The sequence below is a fragment of the Oncorhynchus nerka genome, linkage group LG7 (assembly GCF_034236695.1).
Source record: "Oncorhynchus nerka isolate Pitt River linkage group LG7, Oner_Uvic_2.0, whole genome shotgun sequence".
In the NCBI taxonomy this organism is placed as follows: Eukaryota; Metazoa; Chordata; class Actinopteri; order Salmoniformes; family Salmonidae; genus Oncorhynchus; species Oncorhynchus nerka.
Window position 1 is genome coordinate 40183006 of NC_088402.1, and position 24145 is coordinate 40207150.

At 41.3% G+C, this 24145-nt stretch overlaps 1 pseudogene; it reads right to left on the reverse strand.

Annotated features, from left to right (window-relative positions):
* The window catches only part of LOC115131655 (voltage-dependent calcium channel gamma-7 subunit-like), a 44672-nt pseudogene that overhangs the window by 14741 nt on the left and 5786 nt on the right, over nt 1-24145 (reverse strand).

Genomic DNA, 24145 nt, shown 5'->3' on the forward strand with positions numbered 1-24145 from the left:
AGATGTTATGTTGTAGCTGTTATGCTGTTGATGTTATGTTGAAGCTCTAATGCTGTAGCTGTTATGCAGTAAATGTTATGTTGTAGCTCTAATGCTGTAGCTGTTATGCTCTAGAAGTTATGTTGTAGATGTTATGCTGTAGCTGTTATGTTGTATCTGTAATATTGTAGCTGTAATGCTGTAGCTGTTATGTTGTAGCTGTTATGCTGTAGCTGTTATGCTGTAGCTGTTATGTTGTAGCTGATATGTTGTAGCTGTTATGTTGTAGCTGTTATGTTGTAGCTGTGATGTTGTATCTGTAATGCTGTAGCTGTTATGCTGTAGCTGATATGTTGAAGCTGTAATGCTGTAGCTGTAATTCTGTATCTGTTATGTTGTAGCTGTGATGTTGTAGCTGTTATGTTGTAGCTGTTATGTTGTATCTGTAATGCTGTAGCTGTTATGCTGGAGCTGTTATGTTGTAGCTGTAATGCTGGAGGCTTTATGCTGGAGCTGTTATGTTGTAGCTGTTATGTTGTAGCTGTAATGCTGGAGCTGTTATGCTGTAGCTGTTATGTTGTAGCTGTTATGTTGTAGATGTTATGCTGTAGATGTTATGTTGTAGCTGTAATGCTGTAGCTGCTATGCTCTAGATGTTATGTTGTAGATGTTATGCTGTTGATGTTATGTTGAAGCTCTAATGCTGTAGCTGTTATGCTGTAGCTGTTATGTTGTAGCTGTTATGTTGTAGCTGTTATGCTGTAGCTGTTATGCTGTAGGTGTTATGCTGTAGATGCTATGCTGTAGATGCTATGTTGTAGCTGTTATGCTGTAGCTGTTATGTTGTAGATGTTATGCTGTAGATGTTATGTTGTAGCTGTAATGCTGTAGCTGCTATGCTCTAGATGTTATGTTGTAGCTGTTATGCTGTAGCTGTTATGTTGTAGCTGTAATGCTGGAGCTGTTATGCTGGAGCTGTTATGTTGTAGCTGTTATGTTGTATCTGTTATGCTGTAGCTGTTATGTTGTAGCTGTTATGTTGTAGATGTTATGCTGTAGATGTTATGTTGTAGCTGTAATGCTGTAGCTGCTATGCTCTAGATGTTATGTTGTAGCTGTTATGCTGTTGATGTTATGTTGAAGCTCTAATGCTGTAGCTGTTATGTTGTAGCTGTTATGTTGTAGATGTTATGCTGTAGCTGTTATGTTGTATCTGTAATATTGTAGCTGTAATGCTGTAGCTGTTGTGTAGTAGCTGTTATGCTGTAGCTGTTATGTTGTAGCTGATATGTTGTAGCTGTTATGTTGTAGCTGTGATGTTGTATCTGTAATGCTGTAGCTGTTATGCTGTAGCTGATATGTTGAAGCTGTAATGCTGTAGCTGTAATTCTGTATCTGTTATGCTGGAGCTGTTATGTTGTATCTGTAATGCTGTATCTGTAATTCTGTAGCTGTAATTCTGTAGCTGTTGTGTTGTAGCTGTTATGTTGTATCTGTAATGCTGTAGCTGTTATGTTGTAGCTGTTATGTTGTATCTGTAATGCTGTAGCTGTTATGTTGTAGCTGTTATGTTGTAGCTGTAATGCTGGAGCTGTAATGCTGTAGCTGTTACGTTGTAGCTGTCATGTTGTAGATGTTATGCTGTAGTTGTTATGTTGTAGAAGTTATGCTGTAGCTGTTATGTTGTAGCTGTTATGCTGTAGCTGTTATGCTGTAGATGTTATGCTGTAGATGTTATGCTGTAGATGCTATGCTGTAGATGCTATGTTGTATCTGTAATGCTGTAGCTGTTATGCTGTAGATGTTATGCTGTAGATGCTATGCTGTAGATGCTATGTTGTAGCTCTAATGCTGTAGCTGTTATGCTCGAGATGTTATGTTTTAGCTGTTATGCTGTAGCTGTTATGTTGTAGATGTTATGCTGTAGATGTTATGTTGTAGCTGTAATGCTGTAGCTGCTATGCTCTAGATGTTATGTTGTAGCTGTTATGCTGTTGATGTTATGTTGAAGCTCTAATGCTGTAGCTGTTATGCAGTAAATGCTATGTTGTAGCTCTAATGCTGTAGCTGTTATGCTCGAGATGTTATGTTTTAGCTGTTATGCTGTAGCTGTTATGTTGTAGATGTTATGCTGTAGCTGTTATGTTGTATCTGTAATATTGTAGCTGTAATGCTGTAGCTGTTATGTTGTAGCTGTTATGCTGTAGCTGTTATGCTGTAGCTGTTATGTTGTAGCTGATATGTTGTAGCTGTTATGTTGTAGCTGTTATGTTGTAGCTGTGATGTTGTATCTGTAATGCTGTAGCTGTTATGCTGTAGCTGATATGTTGAAGCTGTAATGCTGTAGCTGTAATTCTGTATCTGTTATGTTGTAGCTGTGATGTTGTAGCTGTTATGTTGTAGCTGTTATGTTGTATCTGTAATGCTGTAGCTGTTATGCTGGAGCTGTTATGTTGTAGCTGTAATGCTGGAGGCTTTATGCTGGAGCTGTTATGTTGTAGCTGTTATGTTGTAGCTGTAATGCTGGAGCTGTTATGCTGGAGCTGTTATGTTGTAGCTGTTATGTTGTATCTGTAATGCTGTAGCTGTTATGCTGTAGCTGTTATGTTGTAGCTGTTATGTTGTAGATGTTATGCTGTAGATGTTATGTTGTAGCTGTAATGCTGTAGCTGCTATGCTCTAGATCACATATGTCAGAGTCAAGGCCCGCGGGCCACATCCGGCCCGCAAGAAGGTTTTTTACGGCCCCTGGGATGATCTTGATTTATTATTAGAACCGGCCCGCAGCAAGCCGGCAGCCCGCAGATCTTTTACACGCACCAATACTACATTTCCCACAATGCAAAGGTGACGCACCGAGCAGTAGGCTGCTTCATTTCAATATTTATTGGCACAGCAGTCGTCAGCATCACAGTAAAATTAACTTTCAGATACCCATCAAAAATGGCAAAACGGAAGGTGGATACTGAGAACCGGGGGTTTCAAACAAGGTGGGAGTCGGAGTATATGTTCACGAAGGTAGCTGGAAAACCTGTGTGTCTTCTGTGTGGAGAAAGTGTGGCGGTACTGAAAGAGTATAATCTGAGACGACATTATGAAACGAAACACGCGGACAAAAACAAGAATATGGACATGGAACAAAGGCTACAAAAGGCAGAGGAATTAAAACGAGGCCTCAAATCTCGACAGGCTCTGTTCAAAAAGCCAAATCACAAGGCCAGGCTGCTGTCAAGGCCAGTTTTATTTTGGCAGAAGAGATCGCTAAATCAGCCCGGCCATTTACGGAGGGGGATTTCATCAAAAACTGCATGATTAAAGTTTGTGACGAAGTTTGCCCAGAAAAAGGCAACTCTTTTTAAATGTGAGTCTGAGCAGAAACACCATTGCCGAGAGAGTAGACCAGTTGTCCATCAATCTAAAAGAGCAGCTTGTGAAAAAGGGAAAAGATTTTATTGCATATTCCTTGGCTGTGGATGAGAGCACCGACATTTCTGACATTGCCCAGTTGTCAATTTTCATCCGCGGAGTGGACTCCAACCTAAGCGTGACAGAGGAGTTTTTGGCTTTACGTCCTATGCATGGCACAACTACGGGGCATGATTTGTATGAAGAGGTGTCAAGATGTGTAAATGAGATGGAGCTGCCTTGGGAAAAACTCGTGGGTTTGACAACCGACGGAGCACCTGCGATGTGTGGACACAGGAGCGGACTGGTGGCGAAGATACGGGAAAAGATGCAAGAGGAAAACGCGACAGGTGAGCTGACAGCTTATCATTGTATCATACACCAGGAAGCGTTGTGCGGTAAAGCCTTGAAAATGGAGCATGTAATGAGCATCATCACGCGCACAGTTAACTTTATCAGAGCCAAAGGTTTGAATCACCGCCAGTTCAAGGCATTTCTGACGGAGTTAGAAACGGAGCATGGTGATTTGCCTTATCACACAGAGGTGCGATGGCTAAGCCAGGGAAAGGTGCTTCAAAGATGTTTCGAGCTTCGTGAGGAGATTTGTCTGTTCTTGGACAGCAAAGGGAAAGACACAACACAACTCCGAGACGAAATGTTTCTGTGTGAAATGGCTTTTCTGTGTGACATTACGAGTCATCTGAATGCAATAAACTTGCAGCTGCAGGGTCGGGATCGTGTCATCTCTGATATGTACAGTACAGTGAAGGCATTTAAAACCAAACTGACTCTGTGGGAGACGCAGATGCGGAAAGAAAATTTGAGCCACTTTCCCAGCTGCCAGACCATGAAAGAGAAGCTCTCTACCAGTGCGTTCCCGAGCACACAGTTGGCTGATAAAATAGGTATGCTTGCCGCTGACTTTCGACGCCGATTTGCTGACTTTGAAGCACAAAAAAGCAGGTTGGAACTGCTCGGTAACCCATTTGCTGTTGACGTGGAAAGCTCACCACCAAACCTCCAAATGGAGTTGATTGACCTCCAATGCAATGATGCACTGAGGGCAAAATATGCGGCAGTGGGTGCTGCGGAGTTCGCCCGTTTCCTCCCGGCACAATGCCCCAGCTGCGCATCCAGGCTGCTCAAACGTTGTCTATGTTTGGCAGCACATACCTGTGTGAACAACTGTTTTCTTTGATGAACCTGAACAAAACATCACACAGAAGTCGACTTACTGCTGAACACCTCCACTCAATTCTGAGGATTTCTTCAGCTCAGAGCCTTACCCCGAACATTGATGAACTTGTGGAAAAGATGGGACACCACCAAGTATCACCCTCAACCTCAAACAAGTGAACATTACTGTGCAATCACATATTTAGAGTTTTTACTCAGTTCAAGTTTAAAAGTTAAAATTTAATATTTGTTTTCACTGCATGTTACTTCTCCTTAAACAAAGTGTTGTTTTTGATTAATAGATTTTTGCACTTTATTTTTTTGTATTTCAATCCAATTATATTTTAAAAATATTTCAGTTGAGTGGATGATAGAAAATTGCTATTATTGTTTTTTCTTTGAAGTAAATTTAGCCCACTTTTGCTAAAATAGAAAATATAGTCTACTGATGGTGCCTTGAATACCGGTTTCTTTCATTTAATGTTCATGTTATGGGGATATTTATATAAAGGAAATTTGTCTTTTGTGTCTGTTGAAAATTAAAGATTACTGACAGAGCCATAAGAAAATATTGCTTTATTTATCTGATCATATTGTAATATATTTGTTAGGTTTTCAGTAGGTTCAATTAGGTTCACTAGACTATATGCGTCATTTAAAATTTTTTCAATGAACATTCGAACAGTCCGGCCCTCGTCTTGTAGCTGATTTTTTTATTTGGCCCTCCGTCCATTTGACTTTGACACCCCTGCTCTAGATGTTATGTTGTAGCTGTTATGCTGTTGATGTTATGTTGAAGCTCTAATGCTGTAGCTGTTATGCTGTAGCTGTTATGTTGTAGCTGTTATGTTGTAGCTGTTATGCTGTAGCTGTAGATGTTATGCTGTAGATGCTATGCTGTAGATGCTATGTTGTAGCTCTAATGCTGTAGCTGTTATGCTCGAGATGTTATGTTGTAGCTGTTATGCTGTAGCTGTTATGTTGTAGATGTTATGCTGTAGATGTTATGTTGTAGCTGTAATGCTGTAGCTGCTATGCTCTAGATGTTATGTTGTAGCTGTTATGCTGTAGCTGTTATGTTGTAGCTGTAATGCTGGAGCTGTTATGCTGGAGCTGTTATGTTGTAGCTGTTATGTTGTATCTGTTATGCTGTAGCTGTTATGTTGTAGCTGTTATGTTGTAGATGTTATGCTGTAGATGTTATGTTGTAGCTGTAATGCTGTAGCTGCTATGCTCTAGATGTTATGTTGTAGCTGTTATGCTGTTGATGTTATGTTGAAGCTCTAATGCTGTAGCTGTTATGCAGTAAATGCTATGTTGTAGCTCTAATGCTGTAGCTGTTATGCTCTAGAAGTTATGTTGTAGATGTTATGCTGTAGCTGTTATGTTGTATCTGTAATATTGTAGCTGTAATGCTGTAGCTGTTGTGTAGTAGCTGTTATGCTGTAGCTGTTATGTTGTAGCTGATATGTTGTAGCTGTTATGTTGTAGCTGTTATGTTGTAGCTGTGATGTTGTATCTGTCATGCTGTAGCTGTTATGCTGTAGCTGATATGTTGAAGCTGTAATGCTGTAGCTGTAATTCTGTATCTGTTATGTTGTAGCTGTGATGTTGTAGCTGTTATGTTGTAGCTGTTATGTTGTATCTGTAATGCTGTAGCTGTTATGCTGGAGCTGTTATGTTGTAGCTGTAATGCTGGAGCTGTTATGCTGGAGCTGTTATGTTGTAGCTGTTATGTTGTAGCTGTAATGCTGGAGCTGTTATGCTGGAGCTGTTATGTTGTATCTGTAATGCTGTAGCTGTAATTCTGTAGCTGTAATTCTGTAGCTGTTGTGTTGTAGCTGTTATGTTGTATCTGTAATGCTGTAGCTGTTATGTTGTAGCTGTTATGTTGTATCTGTAATGCTGTAGCTGTTATGTTGTAGCTGTTATGTTGTAGCTGTAATGCTGGAGCTGTAATGCTGTAGCTGTTACGTTGTAGCTGTCATGTTGTAGATGTTATGCTGTAAATGTTATGCTGTAGATGCTATGCTGTAGATGCTATGCTGTAGATGGTATGTTGTATCTGTAATGCTGTAGCTGTTATGCTGTAGATGTTATGCTGTAGATGCTATGCTGTAGATGCTATGTTGTAGCTCTAATGCTGTAGCTGTTATGCTCGAGATGTTATGTTGTAGCTGTTATGCTGTAGCTGTTATGTTGTAGATGTTATGCTGTAGATGTTATGTTGTAGCTGTAATGCTGTAGCTGCTATGCTCTAGATGTTATGTTGTAGCTGTTATGCTGTTGATGTTATGTTGAAGCTCTAATGCTGTAGCTGTTATGCAGTAAATGCTATGTTGTAGCTCTAATGCTGTAGCTGTTATGCTCTAGAAGTTATGTTGTAGATGTTATGCTGTAGCTGTTATGTTGTATCTGTAATATTGTAGCTGATATGTTGTAGCTGTTATGTTGTAGCTGTTATGTTGTAGCTGTGATGTTGTATCTGTAATGCTGTAGCTGTTATGCTGTAGCTGATATGTTGAAGCTGTAATGCTGTATCTGTTATGTTGTAGCTGTGATGCTGGAGCTGTTATGCTGGAGCTGTTATGTTGTAGCTGTTATGTTGTAGCTGTAATGCTGGAGCTGTTATGCTGGAGCTGTTATGTTGTAGCTGTTATGTTGTATCTGTAATGCTGTAGCTGTTATGCTGTAGCTGTTATGTTGTAGCTGTTATGTTGTAGCTGTAATGCTGTAGCTGTCACGTTGTAGCTGTTATGTTGTAGATGTTATGCTGTAGATGCTATGCTCTAGATGTTATAATGTAGCTGTTATGCTGTTGATGTTATGTTGAAGCTCTAATGCTGTAGCTGTTTTGCAGTAAATGCTGTTGTAGCTCTAATACTGTAGCTGTTATGCTCTAGAAGTTATGTTGTAGATGTTATGCTGTAGCTGTTATGTTGTATCTGTAATATTGTAGCTGTAATGCTATAGCTGTTATGTTGTAGCTGTAATGCTGTAGCTGTTATGCTGTAGCTGTTATGTTGTAGCTGTAATGCTGGAGCTGTTATGCTGGAGCTGTTATGTTGTAGCTGTTATGTTGTTGCTGTTATGTTGTTGTTGTAATGCTGTAGCTATAATGCTGTAGTTGTTATGTTGTAGCTGTTATTCTGTAGCTGTTATGTTGTATCTATGATGTTGTAGCTGTTATGTTGTAGACGTTATGCTGTAGCTGTTATGTTGTATCTGTAATGCTGTAGCTGATATGTTGAAGCTGTAATGCTGTAGCTGTAATTCTGTAGCTGTCATGTTGTAGCTGTTATGTTGTAGCTGTTATGTTGTATCTGTAATGCTGTAGCTGTTATGCTGTAGCTGATATGTTGAAGCTGTAATAATGTAGCTGTAATGCTGGAGCTGTTATGTTGTAGCTGTTATGTTGTATCTGTAATGCTGTAGCTGTTATGCTGTAGCTGATATGTTGAAGCTGTAATGCTGTCGCTGTAATGCTGGAGCTGTTATGTTGTAGCTGTTATGTTGTATCTGTAATGCTGTAGCTGTTATGCTGGAGCTGTTATGTTGTAGCTGTAATGCTGGAGCTGTTATGCTGGAGCTGTTATGTTGTAGCTGTTATGTTGTAGCTGTAATGCTGGAGCTGTTATGTTGTTGTTGTAATGCTGTAGCTATAATGCTGTAGCTGTTATGTTGTAGCTGGGATGCTGTAGCTGTTATGTTGTAGCTGTTATGGTGTAGATGTTATGTTGTAGCTGCTATGCTGTAGCTGCTATGTTGTAGCTATTATGCTGTACCTGTTATGCTGTAGATGTTATGTTGTAGCTGTTATGTTGTAGCTGCTATGATGTAGCTGTTACGCTGTAGCTGTTATGCTGTACCTGTTATGCTGTAGATGTTATGCTGTAGATGTTATGTTGTAGCTGTAATGTTGTAGCTGTTATGTTGTAGCTGCTATGCTCTAGATGTTATGTTGTAGCTGTTATGCTGTAGATGCTATGTTGTAGCTCTAATGCTGTAGCTGTTATGCTCTAGATGTTATGCTGGAGCTGTTATGTTGTAGCTGTTATGTTGTAGCTGCTATGCTCTAGATGTTATGTTGTAAATGCTATGCTCTAGGTGTTATGTTGTAGATGCTATGCTCTAGGTGTTATGTTGTAGATGCTATGCTCTAGGTGTTATGTTGTAGATGCTATGCTCTAGGTGTTATTATGTAGCTGTTATGCTGTTGATGTTATGTTGAAGCTCTAATACTGTAGCTGTTATGCAGTATATGCTATGTTGTAGCTCTAATGCTGTAGATGTTATGCTCTACATGTTATGTTGTAGATGTTATGCTGTAGCTGTTATGTTGTATCTGTAATGTTGTAGCTGTAATTCTGTAGCTGTTATGTTGTAACTGTTTTGCCGTAACTGTTTTGCTGTAACTGTTATGCTGTAGGTGTTATGTTGTAGCTGTAATGCTGTAGCTGTAATGTTGTAGCTGTTATGTTGTAGCTATTATGTTGTATATGTAATGCTGTAGCTGCTATGCTGGAGTTGTTATGTTGTAGTTGTTATGTTGTAGCTGTAATGCTGGAGCTGTAATGCTGTAGCTGTTATGTTGTAGCTGGGATGCTCTAGCTGTTATGTTGTAGCTGTTATGTTGTAGATGTTATGTTGTAGCTGTTATGCTGTAGCTGCTATGATGTAGCTGTTACGCTGTAGCTGTTATGCTGTACCTGTTATGCTGTAGATGTTATGTTGTAGCTGTTATGCTGTAGCTGCTATGATGTAGCTGTTACGCTGTAGCTGTTATGCTGTACCTGTTATGTTGTAGCTGTTATGCTGTAGCTGCTATGATGTAGCTGTTACGCTGTAGCTGTTATGCTGGAGCTGTTATGTTGTAGCTGTTATGTTGTAGCTGCTATGCTCTAGATGTTATGTTGTAAATGCTATGCTCTAGGTGTTATGTTGTAGATGCTATGCTCTAGGTGTTATGTTGTAGATGCTATGCTCTAGGTGTTATGTTGTAGATGCTATGCTCTAGGTGTTATTATGTAGCTGTTATGCTGTTGATGTTATGTTGAAGCTCTAATACTGTAGCTGTTATGCAGTATATGCTATGTTGTAGCTCTAATGCTGTGGATGTTATGCTCTACATGTTATGTTGTAGATGTTATGCTGTAGCTGTTATGTTGTATCTGTAATGTTGTAGCTGTAATGCTGTAGGTGTTATGTTGTAGCTTATATGTTGTAGCTGTAATGCTGTAGCTGTTATGCTCTAGATGTTATTTTGTACCTGTTATGATGTAGCTGTTATGTTGTTGATGTTACGTTGAAGCTGTTATGTTGTAGATGCTGTGTTGTAGCTCTAATGCTGTAGCTGTTATGTTGTAGATGCTATGCTCTAGGTGTTATGTTGTAGCTGTTATGATGTAGCTGTTATGCTGTTGATGTTATGTTGAAGCTCTAATGCTGTAGCTGTTATGTAGTATATGCTATGTTGTAGCTCTAATGCTGTAGATGTTATGCTGTAGATGTTATGTTGTAGATGTTATGCTGTAGCTATTATGTTGTATCTGTAATGTTGTAGCTGTAATGCTGTAGCTGTTATGTTGTAGCTGTAATGCTGTAGCTGTAATGTTGTAGCTGTTATGTTGTAGCTATTATGTTGTATATGTAATGCTGTAGCTGCTATGCTGGAGTTGTTATGTTGTAGCTGTTATGTTGTAGCTGTAATGCTGGAGCTGTAATGCTGTAGCTGTTATGTTGTAGCTGTTGTGTTGTAGCTGGGATGCTGTAGCTGTTATGTTGTAGATGTTATGTTGTAGCTGTTATGCTGTAGCTGCTATGATGTAGCTGTTACACTGTAGCTGTTATGCTGTAGCTGTTATGTTGTAGCTGCTATGCTCTAGATGTTATGTTGTAGCTGTTATGCTGTTGATGTTCTGTTGAAACTGTTATGCTGTAGATGCTATGTTCTAGCTCTAATGCTGTAGCTGTTATGATGTAGCTGTTATGCTGTTGATGTTATGTTGAAGCTCTAATGCTGTAGCTGTTATGCAGTATATGCTATGCTGTAGCTCTAATGCTGTAGATGTTATGCTCTAGATGTTATGTTGTAGCTGTAATGTTGTAGCTGTTATGCTGTAGGTGTTATGTTGTAACTGTAATGCTGTAGCTGTAATGTTGTAGCTGTTATGTTGTAGCTATTATGTTGTATATGTAAAGCTGTAGCTGCTATGTTGTAGCTGTTATGCTGGAGCTGTTATGCTGTTGTTGTAATGCTGTAGCTGTTATGTTGTAGCTATTATGTTGTAGCTGTTATGCTGGAGCTGTAATACTGGACCTGTAATGCTGGAGCTGTTATGTTGTAGCTGTTATGTTGTTGATGTTATGCTGTAGATGTTATGTTGTAGCTGTAATGTTGTAGTTATTATGCTGTAGCTGTTATGTTGTAGCTGTTATACTGTAGATGTTATGCTGTAGCTGTTACGTTGTAGCCGGTATGTTGTAGCTGTTATGTTGTTGCTGTTATACTGTTGCTGTTCTGTCATAGCTGTAATGCTGTAGCTGTTATGCTGTAGATGTTATGATGTAGATCTTATGCTGTAGAGTTTATGATGTAGCTGTTATGCTCTAGATGTTATGTTGTAGCTGTAAATCTGTAGCTGTTATGTTGTAGCTGTAATGCTGTAGCTGTTATGCTGTAGATGTTATGATGTAGATCTTATGCTGTAGATTTTATGATGTAGCTGTTATGCACTAGCTGTTATGTTGTAGCTGGTATGCTGTATATGTTATGTTGTAGCTGTTATGCTGTAGCTGTAATGTTGCAGCTGTTATGCTGTAGCTGTTATGCTTTAGCTGTTAAGCTGTAGCTGTTAAGCTGTAGCTGTTATGTTGTAGCTGTTATGCTGTAGCTGTAAGGTTGCAGCTGTTATGCTGTAGCTGTTATGTTACAGCTGTTATGTTGTAGCTGTTATGTTGTAGCTGTTATGCTGGAGCTGTAATGCTGGACCTGTAATGCTGGAGCTGTTATGTTGTAGCTGTTATGTTGTTGATGTTATGCTGCAGCTATAATGCTGTACCTGCTATGTTGTAGCTGTTATGCTGTAGATGTTATGATGTAGATCTTGTGCTGTAGCTGTTATCTTGTAGATGTTATGCTGTAGCTGTTATGCTGTAGATGTTATGTTGTCGCTGTAATGTTGTAGATGTTATGTTGTAGCTGTTATGCTGTAGCTTTTATGATGTAGCTGTTATGCTGTAGATGTTATGTTGTAGCTGTTATGTTGTAGCTGTTATACTGTCGCTGTCCTGTCATAGCTGTAATGCTGTAGCTGTTATGCTGTAGCTGTTATGTTGTAGCTGTTGTGTTGTAGCTGTTATGCTGTAGCTGTTAAGCTGTAGCTGTTATGCTGTAGATGTTATGTTGTCGATGTAATGCTGTAGCTGTTATGTTGTAGCTGTAATGTTGTAGATGTTATGTTGTAGCTGTTATGCTGTAGATGTTATGATGTAGATCTTATGCTGTAGCTTTTATGATGTAGCTGTTATGCTGTAGATGTTATGTTGTAGCTGTTATGTTGTAGCTGTTGTGTTGTAGCTGTTATGCTGTAGCTGTTAAGCTGTAGCTGTTATGCTGTAGCTGTTATGTTGTCGCTGTAATGCTGTAGCTGTTATGTTGTAGATGTTATGCTGTAGATGTTGTATTGTAGCTTTTATGATGTAGCTGTAATGTTGCAGCTGTTATGCTGTAGCTGTAATGTTGCAGCTGTTATGCTGTAGCTGTTATGTTACAGCTGTTATGCTTTAGCTGTGATGTTGTAGCTGTTATGTTGTAGCTGTTATGCTGTAGCTGTTATGTTGCAGCTGTTATTCTGTAGATGTTATGTTGTAGCTGTTATGCAAACATCATGCTTGGTTTGCACTACATGCAAACCAATAACTCAGGCTACGGATTATGTGTCTTTTTTTTTTATATCTGTCTGCTTGCTTTGCAATTATTTGTTGCCTTGTCTCTTTGTCTATTCAGTAGTGCTGTTACTTGTATTGTAGTCTGCCACTTGTCCCTCATGCTGTTGCCTGTTCCTACAATGTTTTGCACTGTTGCCATAGATCTGTCTCCACTGTCTGCTGATGTATCTGTGCTGTTTCCAAGTGTCTTCCGTGTGTTGTCTGTCTTGTCATACACTTTTAATCTTCGCCCCCTGCCCCACAGGAGGCCTTTTGCCTCTTGCTGTCATTGTAAATAATAATGTGTTACTAATTCAAATGAGTGAACACATGAATTATACAGAAAAAGATTGTCATCTGCTTCACTTCCTTCCTTTCTTACATGACTATAAAGTCTTTATGAAGTAGTTACACAGGTTGACTTGGGATTGGGATCAATTGTGTACAGAAATACATGCTTTATTTAATATCAGCCCCCACCATCCTAATTCAATTGTATCACTTGTCAATCACAAAGAAAGGAAATCATATAAAATAACGATGAAGTAACATTCATTCCCAAGAGAAAATGTTTATCATTCTCTACAGTTTCTTAAGCCTGCAGCCTGCTTTATAGAACAATGTACTGTAGTAAAGTCAATGTCCTTTGTCCTAGTGTGTCAGGTTCCATTGTGGTCTATACAGTCCACTTTTGGACCACAATGTTGTACAGTTTATAAGGTTTTCCAAGTTTCCACATCTTAAATAATTTGAATAAATTCAGCAAAAAAAAACCATCCCTTTTTCAGGACCCTGTCTTTCAAAGATAATTCGTAAAAATCCAAATAACTTCACAGATCTTCATTGCAAAGGGTTTAAACACTGTTTCCCATGCTTGTTCAATGAACCATAAACAATTAATGAACATACACCTGTGGAACGGTCGTTAAGACACATACAGCTTACAGAAGGTAGGCAATTAAGGTCACACTAAAGAGGCATCTACTGACTCTGAAAAACACAAAAAAAGAAGATGCCCAGGGTCCCTGCTCATCTGCGTGAACGTGCCTTATGCATGCCTCAAGGAGGCATGAGGACTGCAGATGTGGCCAGGGCAATAAATTGCAATGAGTGTTAGATGCCTAAGACAGCGCTACAGGGAGACAGGATGGACAGCTGATCATCCTCGCAGTGGCAGACCATGTGTAACAACACCTGCACAGGATCGGTACATCCGAACATCACACCTGCGGGACAGGTACAGGATGGCAACAACAACTGCCCGAGTTACACCAGGAATGCACAATCCCTCCATCAGTGCTTAGACTGTCCGCAATAGGCTGAGAGAGGCTGGACTGAGTGAGGGCTTGTAGGCCTGTTGTAAGGCAGGTCCTCACCAGACATCATCGGTAACAACGTCGCACACAACGTGGGCACAAACCCACCGTCGCTGGACCAGACATGACTGGCAAAAGTGCTCTTCACTGACGAGTCGCGGTTTTGTCTCACCAGGGGTGATGGTCAGATTCGCGTTTATCGTCGAAGGAATGAGCGTTACACAGAGGCCTGTACTCTGGAGCGGGATCGATTTGGAGGTGGAGGGTCTGTCATGGTCTGGGGAGGTGTGTCACAGCATCATCGGACTGAGCTTGTTCTCATTGCAGGCAATCGCAATGCTGTGCGTTACAGGGAAGACATCCTCCTCCCTCATGTGGTACCCTTCCTGCAGGCTCATCTTGACATAACCCTCCAGCATGACAATGCCACCAGCCATACTGCTCGTTCTGTGCGTGATTTCCTGCAAGACAGGAATGTCAATGTTCTGCCATGGCCAGCGAAGAGCCCAGATCTCAATCTCATTGAGCACGTCTGGGACCTGTTAGATCAGAGGGTGAGGGCTAGGGCCATTCCCCCCAGAAATGTCCGGGAACTTGCAGATGCCTTGGTGGAAGAGTGGGGTAACATCTCACAGCAAGAACTGGCAAATCTGGTGAGTGTCCATGAGGAGGAGATGCACTGCAGTACTTAATGCAGCTGGTGGCCACACCAGATACTGACTGTTACTTTTGATTGTGACCCCACCCCCCCTTCATTCAGGGAAACATTATTCCATTTCTGTCACATGTCTGTTCAACTTGTCGGGAGGTTGGGAACTATTTTGCCTCATCATGTTTCCTGGGTAGAGCCTTTTGGTGCATAAAGAAATGACACAATGACATGCAGGGGTTATTTTCCACTACATTTCTCACTGTGGTCAGGTGTCATCACTTACTCAGTATATTTGCAGTGTTTTCGGTCACAATATCTATCTCAGCTTCAGTGGTGAAGTACTCTGATGCTACACATCTCCCCTTTTCAGGTCCTGAGAGAGAGAGAGAGGGAGAGAGAGAAAGAGAGGGGGAAAGAGAGAAAGAGAGAGAGAGAGAGAGAGAGAGAGGGGGAGAGAAAGAGAGAGAGAGAGAGAGAGAGAGAGAGAGAGAGAGAGAGAGAGAAAGAAAGAAAGAAAGAAAGAAAGAAAGAAAGAAAGAAAGAAAGAAAGAAAGAAAGAAAGAAAGAGGGGAGAGAAAGAGAGAGAGAGAGAGAGAGAGAGAAAGAGAGGGAGAGAGAGAGAGAGAGAGAGAGAGAGAGAGAGAAAGAGAGGGGGAGAGAGAGAAAGAGAGCGAGAGAGAGAGAGAGAGAGAGAGAGAGAGAGAGAGAGAGAAAGGAAGAAATAAAGAAAGAAAGAGAGGGGAGAGAGAGAGAGAAAGAGAGAGAGAAAGAGAGAGAGAGAGAAAGAGAAGGGGAGAGAGAGAGAGAGAGAGAGAGAGAGAGAGAGAGAGAGAGAGAGGGGGGAGAGAGAAAGAGAGAAAGAGAGGGGGAGAGAGAGAGAGAGAGAGAGAGAGAGAGAGAGAAAGAGAGCGAGGGAGAGAGGGAGAGAGAGAGAAAATAGGCCCAGAGGGAGAGTGGAAATCAAGGTATATAGTGGATGAGCAGAAGAGACACAAGGGGTGGAATGGAGAAGAAGTCATTAACCTGGAATTTGGACAGAGAGGGGGACACTTAATCAGAGTGGCACGGAGGTGAACAGTCAGTTAGGAAAGCCACATTCCACACGACAGCAGCATCTTTCACCTTTCACCTTGTGTACCAGGCACCAGCACAAACAATGCCATTCCCCTGGAGGGCCACCAATATAACCCTGGCTAGAGGGGCATGTGTGTGTGTGTGTGTGTGTGTGTGTGTGTACATTTTTCCTTAAGCCTTCCCTTCGACCTTAGCAGACTAAAGTCTCTGAGTCATGGGTAACAATCATTGTCTTACGTCAGATAGCGCGTTGATTCCGCGTGCACTGATCTGTCCAATGTTATACAACGGGTGGGTCTAATCCTGAATGCTGATTGGTTAAAAGCACATTCCAGCCGGTGTCTATTCCACAAGTTACCACCGGTTAAATCTATGACGTTAAAATGCCTATTTACTCTGTTCCATCTGACTGCGCAATCCACTGTCTCATCAGCCCAGGCAGGGAAGTTATAAACTTCCTCTCCACTATAAAAAGCATCTAGACATTATCTCACATTTCTTTTAGACTAACATTTAGTTTTCGACAGCAGAGATTTGTATAAACCTTGCTGTCTGTCTCTCCAACATTTGCAACATTGTTTCAATATTCAAAATCGAAATCCACCTGTCCCATAGTAATGAATGTGTAGCGGTCGGGAGTCTGGACCAGAGAGAGGCAGGCGGCATTTCTCAGCCAGTCGAAATCATGAATCAGCTGGCATTATTTGTATGGACATATACAAAGAAATGTGAATTGAAAAAAGATCAAACGAAACGAAGTGCAGCTAGTTTGCAGTCTTTCCAGCTTCAGTTTGAAGTGATTGTGTTCGCTGTGTTGTTGGCTAGCTCCTCTGAACAACAGTGTCCTAATGAGAGAGCACATTTTCTATGCCAGGCGAAATCGTGCTTCATTAGCTCATTATGGATGTGTCCAAATAAATGTCACGAGAAAACAGCTTAAACAAATGCAGCTGCTGTTGTTATTCTGTCTGCACCGTTTGACGTGACTGTAAGTTAGCCATAGTTGGCTAGTTAGCAAGCAAGGGATAAGAATGTTGCCAGGCAGTATCGCAATGGAACATTTAGAACGAACGACTGGGTCGCGTCTGTAGATACAGAACAAAATGACTGAACGACTGGGTAGCATCTCTGGCAACCAAACCAATAGAACGAACGACAAGCCGGCTTGGGTGACAAGCCTAGATTTGTTTCGAGACTATATATTGTGGAAGGATGAAATAGTATGAATAAATTAATCCAAATAACGTGTTTTTTTAATGAAAATATGTCAATCATTATTTGATTATGTTGGTAACCATTGTATAAAGTGATAATTGAATTGTATATTGTATAAAGTGATAATGCCCGAGAAGCCGGTGTTTGGAGAATATATTGGCACGGTTTGCCGACCTTCGACTTCGTCTCGGGCCTAACAACACCAGTGCCAATATGTCCTCCAAACACCGGCTTCTCTGGCATTATCACTTACATATCTATCTGCGGACTGCAGTAACTACACGCCGTACCCACTACACGCTGTGTCCACTACACTCCACACCCACTGCCATTGAGGGTACTTGTAACAGTACAAAGCCCATTAGTATTACATCATTACATGCCACGCCCACTAGCATTACATCACTGCAAGCATTATGTCACTACATGAACACTAGCTAGTTAGCTAGGAAGTAGACATATCTGCTGGAGCCAGACCCTGTTGAACCCCACTCTAGAGTGGTACTACTTGGTGGGTGCTGTGTGTATATTCGATCGTACTACACGCCGCGCCCACCAGTCTGCGGTCCGCAGACAGACCCTACTCGTATTTCGCAAAGGGTAATGGGATAGCTTGAAAGTAATCTGTCTACAATGGGCTGCCATAAATATTACCAGAGATAGAGATATAATGATGAGATGCTTTTGTTTCCGCCCTAACAATGAGATTCATAGATTAAAAAAAAAAAATTCAATGAGGGCCAGATTTTGGGAAGAGAAAGGGCTCTCGCTTCGCCTAAGATTAGATATTACCGAGGTGACATTGCCTAATGAACCCACTTCATCCTCAAATAGTCATAAGTATTATAAACTCCCTGTAAAAATAGATACGTAATTGATTGTGACGTTTTTTTGATGATGAAATCTTAGTCGCTCAATTTTACAACTACAAGTTTGGTATTTCTTGATTTTGACAATGTGCCCGACAACTAGCTTAAATATCTCCATGGCATTAGCTCTAAGCCAGTCACTTCATATGAAATGAATAGGAAGCTAACCTGGTCCACACACTCACTGCTAAACACCAAGTGCTTTCTCCATTAGCTAGCTACTTTAGCAACATTATTTTATCACAACGAATACGTTTGGAGAAGCAACTAGGGCCTGATCTGCCGCCAGCCCAGCTGCTGCTGCTCTCACTGACCCCAGAGTAACGATCGCGGAGAAACATGCGGATCTACGGACTGATTTCTGATAACAGTTCCTATTAATTTGGGGGCAGCACGTCTACAACTTCAGGGCAAGCTACCGTAAGCTATCGGTTTATTTGAAAGTAAAGATAGAGAGAGCTAGCTAGCTAACCCTTAGTAAGCTAGCTGCAATTGCAACAAGTTGGCTAAGCAGCTGATCAAGTCATGGTGACCGACATGGTTGCACATAATTTTAGCAAGACTTTGTTTTGATTTTCTCGCAAAAGTATTAAATCCCTGTCACGGCCCAGTGATATAATTTAGCCAACTATTCTACCTATTTCATAGAGTCATACGAAAGCACAATGATGTAAAAAATAAATAAAAATAGGAACTATGTTTTCATTTTTGAATGGCGGATGCTTGGGAATCCAACATTTTTGGGCTGAGTTCCACGTCTACAAGACAGATCGGTTGAGATATCTTCACTAGTTACCATAGCCACAAAGTCATAATTATGGCTAAACTCAGTTTATTTCTACAATTTCTCTTCTTATAGTCCAGGTCCACCGTTGTCGGATCCTTGGCCGAAGTGTTGCATTTCAGTTTAGCCCCCACTAGGCAGGCCATGTATAAAACTCCCCCAGAGTCACAACGTTACCGCAACGTGCAGACCCCACATATTCCATATTCCGTTCCTAAAATCTGCCATCAGTCCAGTGTATGGAATATCTTCGAGGTGCCCTCTCTCAGCGGTCAACCAACCTTTTCTGAGCCGAGATCACTTTCTGAATCAAAATGTAGGCAGAGATCTACTGCTCTGATTTTTCTTTAAACATGTCTTAAAAAATGTAAGCCTATTCAACATTAACCTATTAAAAACTGTTCTGTAGCAATGAGGTTTGTGCCAAAGGCTACAGGCTCAATAAATTATCACTGCATATTGGCTATTCTTGAATTGCCCTGCCAATTATCATCACACTGGTAATAGATCATTTGTGTATTACTTGTGAGTCATGAATGAAAATATATATTTTTTACTGGACTGATGGTGCTTCTGATGGTCAGTCTCAGTGGAGGGAGAGCGAGAGAGAGAGAAGCGGAGAGGCTGCCTCTCACCTTCCCTCAGCTCTCCCTCCGCTGAGTGCTGACTGACCAAAAAGGGGACACCTTCTTCGAGCTGATTGCCAAACTCGATTCACACATTATTTCTGACTCATCAACGCATCAATTCATGTTGTAACTCATCTGACCAGAGAAAGTGAAATATTCCTCGATATGAAAAAGACACAAGAGCGAGTCGATAGGGAGAGGATGTTTTATGGCTCATTAAAAGTGTTGAAAAAAGTGTTGACAGTGATGAATAAAATATTAAACATTAATAAAAACAGTGGTTCTTTCTCGCTAGTCTTGGTTTTTAAAGATTTAAAACTTCACACTAGAGTCGACTATCAACTGCGCCGTGGGCTTCAGACCAATGACGTAATACCACAGACACGGTGATCTGAGCTATCTGATTGGCCAGTGGTGGGCCTATATGTGCACTTGCTCAGGTCTCCAGGCCACCGGGTAGGCAGAGTTTACCTTCAGACACATCAAATGGTTAAAAATGGGAACACTTCGACTACCTGGCGCGCAGGACTGCTCCACATTGCCTCTGCCTAGGAACAGCCCTTTGCCATGGTATATTGGCCATATGCACCACACCCCCTGGTGCTTTATAGCTTAATTATACATTGAGTGTACAAAACATCAGGAATACCTTTATAATATTGTGTTGCACCCCCTTTTGCCCTCAGAACAGCCTCAAATATTCGAGGTCGAAAGCGTTCCACAGGGATGCTGGCCCATGTTGACTCCAATGCTTCCCACAGTTGTGTCAAGTTGGCTGGATGTATTTTGGGTGGTGGACCATTCTTGATACACACGGGAAACTGTTGAGCGTGAAAAACACAGCAACGCTGCAGTTCTTGACACACTCAAACCAGTGTACCTCAAAGGTACTTGTATTTTTTGTCTTCCCCATTCACCCTCTGAATGGCACACACACAATCCATGTCTTAATTGTCTCAAGGTTCAAATATCCTTCTTTACCCAGTCTTCTCCCCTTCATCTACACTGATTTAAGGGGATTTAACGGGTGACATCAATATGAGATCATAGATTTCACCTGGTCAGTCTGTGTAATGGAAAGTTTTGTACACTCAGTGTATGCGTTTCTGGCTTTGAGAAATAGGTGCTACACTCCTTAACCACACAGCTAACATAATGCCTAACCCTAAACTTAAATTAAGAGCAAAAAGCTCATTTTTATTTTCATACATTTTTACAATATAGCCAATTTTGACTTTATGGCTGTGGTAACTAGTGACAACCGTTGAGGGATGGGCATCGCATATGAGTGACGCAATCTGACGTAAGACAATGGGGTAACAATAATATGTGTGTGTGTGTTAAGGAATGAAATCTGAAATATAGACTATGTTTATTCCAGTACCTGCCACAAAGCATTACAATAATGTATTTGTAGATGGGCTTCTGTACATATGAACTACTGTTTATCCGTACTGCTTTCCTCACACAAAACCTGCCACAAAGCATTATGTGTATATATGTATACTATATGTTTATGCCTGCCTCTGTACATATAAACTAAATGTGTATTTTTCGGCATACCTGCCACGAAGCAGACCCTCCACATGCCGGAGTGCAGGGCCATCCTGACCTCCATGCTCTGGTTCTGCTGCAGAATGACACCTTCCTCCATCAGCAGCCAGTAGTCTGTGGACACAGCCACGCCTACCAGGAGCAGGCCGCACGCCCCAAACACCGAGGACAGGAGCGTGAGTGCCCGCGTGCTAAACATACTCGTCTGAGGAGAGAGGATAAGAAAGAGGCGAGAGGAGGTGAGAGGACAGGTGAGGTTGAGGGTTGAGTCTATTTCAGTTCAGCTAATTCAGTATATGAATGGAAACCCTGGTTGAAATGACGTTGACCTCTCCCCTGGTGGGTTTTCTCATCAGGATAGCTCAACAGAGACAAACTTACAGTGGAGGAACCACTCTAGCGTTGAGAAAAATTAAGAGAAAACTTCTCCAAGTGGCTGAAAGATCCCTTCTATCACAATGCTTCACATTTAATTGAAGATAATGAACCAGCATCGCCTCGTTGTTCTGTCTTCAACTCATCTTAAAATAGCAAAGACTGAGGGAAGTGGAGGCTTATCACCAGTGTGGCTACATACGGTAACTACTGGTACCTATCCGGTAAATAAAACATACATACCAAACATACCCTTGTAAAACTGACCATCCTACCAATCCTCAACTTCGGCGATGTCATTTACAAAATAGCCTCCAATACCCTACTCAACCAATTGGATGCAGTCTATCACAGTGCAATCCATTTTGTCACCAAAGTCACCATATACTACCCACCATTGTGACCTGTACGCTCTCGTTGGCTGGCCCTCTCTTCATACTCCTCGCCAAACCCACTGGCTCCATGTCATCTACAAGACCCTGCTAGGTAAAGTCCCCCCTTATCTCAGCTCGCTGGTCACCATAGCATCACCCACCTGTAGCACTCGCTCCAGCAGGTATATCTCTCTGGTCACCCCCAAAACCAATTATTTATTTCTCTCCTTCCAGTTCTCTGCTGCCAATGACTGGAACGAACTACAAAAATCTCTGAAACTGGAAACACTTATCTCCCTCACAAGCTTTAAGCACCAACTGTCAGAGCAGCTCACAGATTACTGCACCTGTACATAGCCCACCTATAATTTTGCCCAAACAACTACCTACCAACTACTTTCCCTACTGTATTTATTTGATTTATTTTGCTCCTTTGCACCCCATTATTTTTATTTCTACTTTGCACATTCTTCCACTGCAAATCTACCATTCCAGTGTTTTACTTGCTATATTGTATTTACTTTGCCACCATGGCCTTTTTTGCCTTTACCTCCCTTATCTCACCTAATTTGCTCACATCGTATATAGACTTGTTTATACTGTATTATTGACTGTATGTTTGTTTTACTCCATGTGTAACTCTGTGTTGTTGTATGTGTCAAACTGCTTTGCTTTATCTTGGCCAGGTCGCAATTGTAAATGAGAACTTATTCTCAACTTGCCCACCTGGTTAAAATTTTTTTTTTTTTTTAAATAAAAAAAATTAAAAAAATACTAGCTTGGTTAAACCAAGGTGAATGCTGCAATCAATGGTGATTCAGTTTGGTTTAACTAGGCTATAGGTATAGTGTAACAGTGAATACATAACCAGCGATAAAATCAACACAGGGACCACATGACTGCCCAGCCCGCTGTGACAGTGAGTGGAAATGACCTCACCATCACAGAGCAGCGTGCAGCAAATTAGAGGTGAGGCTTTTTCTCACTCAAATGCTTCACTGGTGAGAAGTAGGAAAAAAAGAAAAACCTGCACGGGGGAGGAGGAGAGGAGGAGAGCTACCGTGGTGCCGAACGAATGACCTCATCACTGCTTTGAGATGCAGCAGTGCACATTCAGCAATGTCACAATGGATTTGTCTCACTCATGATGACTCACCAGTTACAAATATTTGATATGGTAAAAAGCATCCCCGGACTGCCTACCTCGCGTGAACCCAGTCAACCCAGACCTTCAGAAAGTCGTTGAATAAACATTGTCACCTCAAGGAGAGAGTGACCGAGGGTAACGGGGGGACTGTGTACGTGTCAAGATTCCCTCAAGGCAACCACCGACGATAGGATAGAGGAGGTGGATAGGAGGTGCAACTGTTAGCATCCGTGGTGCTCAGTATTTGTGTATGACACATACTTGTGTCTGCAAGGTCAAACAGAATGTGAAGATGAATTTGAAAGGGAACTGAGAAGAGGCTTCTTCTGTATAAACAATGTTGACTGTGCGTGTTAGACATGGCAGCCAGAGACAGTAAAGACCGCAGTCTCAAACAGATACTTTGATCTTTTGTAGTAAAACGTCCAATTCCCTTTAGACTTAGGGGCTTTTCACACTACTGAGCAACCGAGCCAAGCCAAAACAACAATAGTTGTTGGAAACGTTCTGAAAAGCACAATATGAAAAGACAATATCCAAGCCAGCACAGTTTGTTCGGGACGGCACAATGTGTGGATAGGGTAATAGATACCACCTGGCCTTATGGATGGAACACATTAAGTACAGAGTACATTGAGTAAGAGGCATGGAACGTGGCCAGGGTCAATCCCTCATGGGTCATTCATTGTGTGCGCTAACATTTTGAAGATATGAGAAAGAACAATTCCCTTGATTCATCATTCCCTTGAAACATACTTGGTTTCAGTAACATGAAGAGACCTACAGTGCCTTCCAAAAGTATTCACCTTCCTTGGCATCCTATTTCGTTGCATTACAACCTGTTATTTAAATGGATTTGTATTTGTATTTCATGTAATGGACATACACAAAATAGTTCAAATTGGTGAAGTGAAATGAAAGAAATTACTTGTTTCAAAAAATAAATACAAATATAAACATTCAGTGGTACGTGCTTATGTATTCACCCCCTTTGATATGAAGCCCCTAAATAAGATCTGGTGCAACCAATTACCTTCAGAAGTCACGTAATTTGTTAAAATAAAGTCCACCTGTGTGCAATCTAAGTGTCACATGATCTGTCACATGAACTCAGTATATATACACACCTGTTCTGAAAGACCCCAGAGTCTGCAACAGCACTAAGCAAGGAGCACCACTAAGCAAGCAGCACCATGAAGACCAAGGAGCTCACCAAACAGGTCAGGGACAAAGTTGTGGAGAAGTACAGATCAGGTTTGGGTTATAAAATAAGATCCAAAACATTGAACATCCCACGGAGCACCATTAAATCCTTTATTAAAACATTGAAAGAATATGGCACCACAACAAACCTGCCAAGAGAGGGCCACCTACCAAAACTCACAGACGAGGCAAGGAGTGCATTAATCAGAGAGGCAACAAAGAGACCAAAGATAACCCTGAAGGAGCTGCAAAGCTCCACGGCAGAGATTGGAGTATCTGTCCATAGGACCACTTTAAGCTGTACACTCCACAGAGCTGGGCTTTACGGAAGAGTGGCCAGAAAAAAGCCATTGCTTAAAAAAAAAAAAGCCAACACTGTTGGTGTTTGCCAAAGGGCATGTGGGAGACTCCCCAAACATGTGGAAGATGGTACTCTGGTTAGATGAGACTAAAATTTAGCTTTT